We start from the raw sequence: 6,562 nt of genomic DNA on the forward strand, positions 1-6,562 counted from the left end.
TCTCCTTCACCTCCCTCGCACCTCCTGGGCAGATAACCTCGTCTCTTTCGAACACCGTCCTGGGGTGCACGCCACTGACTCGGAAAAGGGGCGCCAATCCAATGGGCGGGTGTGGGTCGGTCTGACATTTCAGTCCTCTAGTCCAGGCGAGCCGTCGTATGCTAGGCCGATCCCCTTCTTCTGCAGTTCCAAAGAGGGGCGAGTGGGGGCGAGGGCGGGGTATTCAGAACCTCTGCATTCAGTCTGCAGTCAAAACCACTCGATTAGAACCATAATTTGTGGAAATTTCGCAGTGTCGCGGAGTTGGAGGAGAGGCCCCCCCCCAAGAAAAAAGGGTTAATGTAAAACAATGAAAGAAAAAAATCTTTAGAATAAGAATCTTATTTAAAACAATTGCTTTTGATTTCGCATGTCGAAAGTGAAACAATATTGGCCAAAGATGCGTACTGCTACAATATTTTATATGACAGTCCAAACCAAGTGTCTGGCCAATACACGAACAGGAGGAGAAACTCCTGAAAATGAGCCTGATTTTTGAACAAGGTTATGCGTTAGTTTGGGATGTTAGTAGAAATTGTTAGTGTGTCAGTTTTTGTTAGAGGTTTTAGTACATGGTTAGTGCTTATGTACAAATTATTTATCAAATTAGTAATGTTTACTTTAACTAATTTACCCATTACTGTTATAAATTGCTGTTAAAACTGGTTAAGTCGGTTAACTTTGTTTAGTACGGGTTAGTGATTAGTTCAGCACACTCGAGAGCGTTTGGGCGTCTCGCATACTTACCCAGGTTAGAAACAGTTAATATCAAATAATAATTTGTGATTTACATTTTAACAGTGCGAACAAACTTAGTTAAAATTCAACAAGCGGAACAAACGGAAATTCGAACCGAACCGAACAGCTCTACAATATCACGAACGAACTGAACACCTAGATGTTCGTATCCGAACAAACCGCGCCAGAATAGTCCTTCTAAAAGTTCTCTTTTCGTGGTTATTTTTATTCAGTTTGATTTTAGAAACACGATGAAATACAACTTGTTGATTGGCACCTAATTTCCGCCAGTGCGTTGCCTATTTTAACAAGTTTTTGCGCAGGTACGCGTTGGACATTCTTTGACCACGAACGACCAAGGACAACACGCACTGAAATTCGTTTTGTGATACTGTTACTCAATTTTTGCGATTACTGGTGTTTTGCGATTCCCACGCTAATGGGCATGATAACTCCAAAAAATGTGATAAAAGTATCACATTTTTGTGATACAATCATCACAAAAAATGTAAAAAAATAATTTGTGATGATTTTATCTCAACAATGAGATACTTTTATCACATTTTTTGGAGTTATCATCCCCTTTAGCGTGGGAATCGCAAAACACCAGTTATCGCATGGTTTTGTGTTAAAAGTATCGCAAAACCAGACTCAGTGACTCGTTTTGTTGAAGATGCTATAATCCGAACAGTTCGTTCTCAAACACTTCATGTTCGATCTCGAACGAACACATTTTGTGTTTGGTTCGTTCGGATATCCGAACATGTTCGCATAGCTCTAATTTACAGGCACGACTCTTGTCAAACCAATCTTGTAATCACCTTACTCCCACCAGCTACTACCGCTTTGAGGGCGTGACGATCAAGCCCCTGGGCGGGGTACATTAGCCTAACTGCATCGATGAAAATTTAATAACGACGCTCCAATGGAAAGAAAGCTGCTACTGCTTTTTAATGTTGAAACAAAAGGTACGATTTGGTACAATTTTTAGTGGTGCCTAAAAATTGTGCTTAAGTTTAGCAGAAGTATATGCCCGCCCAAAAGGGGTAAAATGGCATTGGCATTGGAGAGATATCCAAGATACTATCAAGACAAAAAAACAACAATAAAAATTGTTTTTTGTAACGAAAAGTAAGTTATTAGATAGTAGTTAGTACCACGCCTCGTCCTCAGAAACGTACGACATGGTTTCCGTTAAACGAAATTTTGGTTGAGAAAACAAAATATTGGTCGGAGGTGGTTGGTGGGCGATTTACTGCACTTAGGTGCAGTAACTTCGTGTTGCCTGAATATATAACCGTTGATTTGTCAATATAGTGTGATTGTGTTGGGCTGCCCCCTCTCGCTGTCGCGTCTTTCGTCCGCCACCGACACCGCGCCCGAGGTTACCACCCTCCCCTCGCCAGGCGGGGCGGGGCCGGCTGCCACACCCATGTCATCAGGGGCGCCCCATGCGGCTCGCTGCACTCTCATTTAGGGGAGGACCACCTCGTGCCACTACCCCTCTCCCACCCACGGCGCGCCTGCCCTCCTGTCTTTCAGCCCTGCCTGTCTGTCCTTCTGGCCGTCTGTCCGCTCGAATAGAATCGACGGTCGTGGAATTAATCAATTGGGCCAAACCTACGGAATGACGACCGTTCGAACAGGGCTCGGGCAGGGCCACCACCCCGCACCTCCACCCTGGTGATTTTACTAACGCCCTGCAGGAAGTGGCTCGCGGGGCACCCCTTCCACGGGGGGTGAAGGAGGAGAAAGAGAGGAGAAAAGGGGAGGGAGAGGAGGGAGAGGAGGGAGAGGGGGAACGGAGGTCTCTCCTTCTCCTTCACCTCCCTCGCACCTCCTGGGCAGATAACCTCGTCTCTTTCGAACACCGTCCTGGGGTGCACGCCACTGACTCGGAAAAGGGGCGCCAATCCAATGGGCGGGTGTGGGTCGGTCTGACATTTCAGTGTTCTAGTCCAGGCGAGCCGTCGTATGCCAGGCCGAACCCCTTCTTCTGCAGTTCCAAAGAGGGGCGAGCTCGGGGCCGGGGTATACAGGACCTCTGCATTCAGTCTGCATAGTCAAAACCACACGATTAGAACCATAATTTGTGGAAATTTCGCAGTGTCGCGGAGTTGGAGGAGAGGGGGAGGAAAGGGGGGGGAGGGTTTTTAATTTGGATAAGCAGAGGGGAATGTGGAAGAGGAGAGGAGCGGTAGGGTAGGGAAGTGCGGAGGACCGCAAGAGGGGTGGGGGTAGCAGGCCAACCCCCATCGACACAGCCCCCCTCCTCCCTTTTTCCCTCACCACCTATTCTGTATGCAGCACGGGGTCAATGATTTTGTAGACCCATTTAGGACTCGCTCCAGCATACCTTAAAATGATTACCATTATTTTTCATGTTCAGTTATGAAACGAATACCCTAAAAATAGAACTGTGAAAGACATTCAAACACTTGCAGTGGGTGCAACAATTTCACACATAAATTAGTGTGTGACGACCATGGTGTTTTGCATAGAAAAGTGTGTGACAGCCGTTGCATTCACAGAAAGTGTGTCTCATAGTAAAACGTTTACACGCGTCCGACACAGGGTGACACATGACTTTGCATGCACACTTTCCTGTGAGCACACTAAAATCTCATGAACTTTTTAAATCATAGCTTACTGAGTTACGTTACGCATTTTTTTAAACGCCCAGTCCGGCGTATTAAAAACATATGTAAAGCGGAGCATGTTTACAAAAATCAGCAAGGTATGAATAAACATGTTCAAAGATTTCAGTGTGTGACACTTTGGCACGCACTTTTAAGTTGTTGTAGGAAGGCATAATGTCAGCCACTTCTGTTTTTTAGAGTAGTGGAAGAAACCCTTCCCACCACCACACCGCTATCAGCGAGGAGATGGCGATGCTCCGACGCGAGACGAAATTCTGATCGATCGGTAACAAAATGGCCGCAGAGCGCGGGTGGGCCGCGAGGGGCGGGTCGATTTGCGAACGAAGCGAACAAACTGCGCCCGCCCGCCGCGCAGAGCAAAAGCCACTACGCGGGGTGGGAAAAGAGAGGAAAATTCAGCAAAACCCCGGCCCGCTCCTGCGCGGGAGGGACACGGCTGCGGAGAGTGCTGCGGCGACTGTGATACCATCAGCAGAGCGCGGCCGCGTCCGAAAAGTTTGGGGCCACCGCGGTTTGCGACGCGAGCCGCGCGCGGGGCAAACGCGTCCGAATAAAATAAGAGCGACGTGAACTCCAAATCGCGTGCGCCTCTCGGAACAAATGCGCTCGCCTCGACATGAATCACAAGAGCAGCCAGTGCTCTGTCATTACTTTAATTTCACACCCACCCACGGCATCGCGGCACCGCGGCGCTGCACCCCCGAAAGGATAAATTTCAAAAATACTTAAGGAGTTACTTTTTTATTATTATTATTCTAAAGAAGCAAATGCTACTTTAGATTTTCTTTATTTTTTCACTCGAGCCGCGAACCGCCTCACACTGCGCACGCCGCGGTCAACGGCGAATGAGACCCGGGGCTGCCCCCGCCCCCATAGCGCCGCCCCCAGCTCCCCCGCCCGCCGCCGCCACCCTCGGGTGCGCTGCGATAGCATCAAGCCATCAACATTACGGTGGCCGGGCGGCTACACTGCCAATCACGGACCAGAAGATAGTATATGGCTTCATAAAGCACGCAAATCTCACAGGAAGTCCTGCTTTTTGTTGTTGTTTTTTTAGTTGTTTTCTTTAAATTGTTTTTTGTTTCCAAAAGATCCAACGCGGTGGTTCTGCTTGTCCCTTCTCCCAGAGTTACCACAGCCTGCCCTTGCAGGGAGGATTTGTGGAGGGCCGCGTACGAAACAAATCCATTCAAACACCTGTCGTTTGCAAAAATAGTAGTAATTATAAGCAAAACATAAATAAATTAAAATTTAGATTTTGTAGCATCCTAGTTCTAAGGTTCCATTTATTTTTACTTTTTATTTTTAATTTTTTTGCTTATAATTTCAATTATTTATTTTTCCATGCAAACGACTGATCGTTTGGATAGAGCTCTCATGGATTTTGTTCCGTAAGCGGTCCCCCATAAATCCTCCCTGGAGTCCCTCCAGTCCGGCCCGGCCGGGGCGCCCAGCTAATAAGCCCGCGAGCCTAGACTCGGGCCTCCGCGCCCCAAAAGATAAGCCGCCACGGCCGCTGGCCGCCGCTGGCCCACAGGAAGCCACCGGGGGAGGCAGGAAGGGGGACTGGGTCTCATAAAACACGCTGCTGACCCCGCAGAGGGGGAGGTGAGGTTGTTGGTTAGTGAGGTGAGGAGACCAGTAGAGTCCAGGTAGGTGAACGAGTTACACTGCTGCGTCGAACTTGCGACAACCACAAAATAAATTTCCGGAAGCGCTAGGCATAACCAATCGTGCGCGAGTTAAACTACTCTTCGGAGAAGGTCCCCGCGAAGGAACGATGCATCATATCCAACAAGACCCTGCGAAAGGCTCCAAAAGCCACTTTAAACATGCTGTATGCCCGAAAATCGACCTTGGTCGTTCGGTGCGTTGTGTGGTAGCGGGGAACCTCTGGCCATCGCGGTCTTATCAAGGGACTATGGGTGGGCGCGGGAGAAGTAAGGGGGCTGGGGAGGGGGCCGCTCGGCCCCCCGGCTCGGGGCGCCCGCAGGCCGTCCTTCCTCACAATCAGAGGGAAGTTGAGGGGGTCCGACCAGGTTAAACCTGCTGCCAAACTTTTTGCGGAGCCTAAAGCAATAAAGCCGGGATGAGTCAATAATAATCATGCACGTACAGTTAAAACCTTACGAAGCAATTTTTTCTTCGAAAGGTTTTAACAGTGCGGCCTACTTTTCCAGGGTGGTTTCGGTCACTTTTGATGCTGAACTTGGCTCCTGCGGCTGGAGACCAACCCTACCGTGGTCTGCCTGCCCTGCTCAACTAAGTAACTAACAAAACTTACGAACTCTCACAAGCTCACAAGCCCAAATAGCGGCGCGCGGCCTGGCCCAAAGCACGTCGTCGCCTGGCAACGGACGTTCGTAAACAAACGGTAGACGCCACGCTAGGCCACGCCGCACCTACACAAAGTGCGTTCCTTACCTCCCCCGCCGCGGCCCAGGACGCGCCCGGCCGGGCCAACCCCACCCCTGAACACCGGGCGGCTGTAAAAGATCTGCAGGGACTGCAGGCGGGGCTGCATGGGACGTCGGGTTAGGGACGCTCTCTGCGGTCGGCAAGGTCTAAGGGGGGCGCTCTCGGCTGACAGCAGGATCTGTCTGTAGGGGCTGCTGCAGGAGCGCTTTCTGCTGACAGCAGGGGCTGCAGCGAGCTGCAGGGAGCTGCGGGGAGCTGCGGGGAGCTGCGGGGAGAAGTGGGGAGCAGCGGGGAGCTTCCGGGGGCTGCGGGGAGCTGCAGGGGGCTGCGGGGACTGCCAGGGGCTTCCAGAGGTGTAGCGCTGTCAGCGGTCTGCGGGGTATGCAGCAAGAGCACTCTCCGCTGCCGACACTGGTCAGGGCCACCGGCCAGCGGTCATCAAGGCAGTCACGGGCCACCACGGACGCGGCCGCGGTGGATGGCGGTCAGCTGCAGGCATGAGAGCAGGAATACTCCGCGCGGCGGGAAGGGCCGACCAGCACCTCCAGCCGGCCGAGCCGGCCGGATCCAGGGACTCGTTTGCGTCCGAGAACGACTTTGCGGGAGCTGCGCTAAACCTACCAACACTCCACACCTGCTGTCGTTTTTGGATCCCATAAGGGCTCGCCCGGTTGGAGGCCCGCGGGGTAGCCAAGCCCCCCCCCCCC

This window comes from Frankliniella occidentalis, unplaced genomic scaffold (assembly GCF_000697945.3).
Source record: "Frankliniella occidentalis isolate FOCC.00 unplaced genomic scaffold, Focc_3.1 Scaffold115, whole genome shotgun sequence".
NCBI classification, from domain to species: Eukaryota; Metazoa; Arthropoda; class Insecta; order Thysanoptera; family Thripidae; genus Frankliniella; species Frankliniella occidentalis.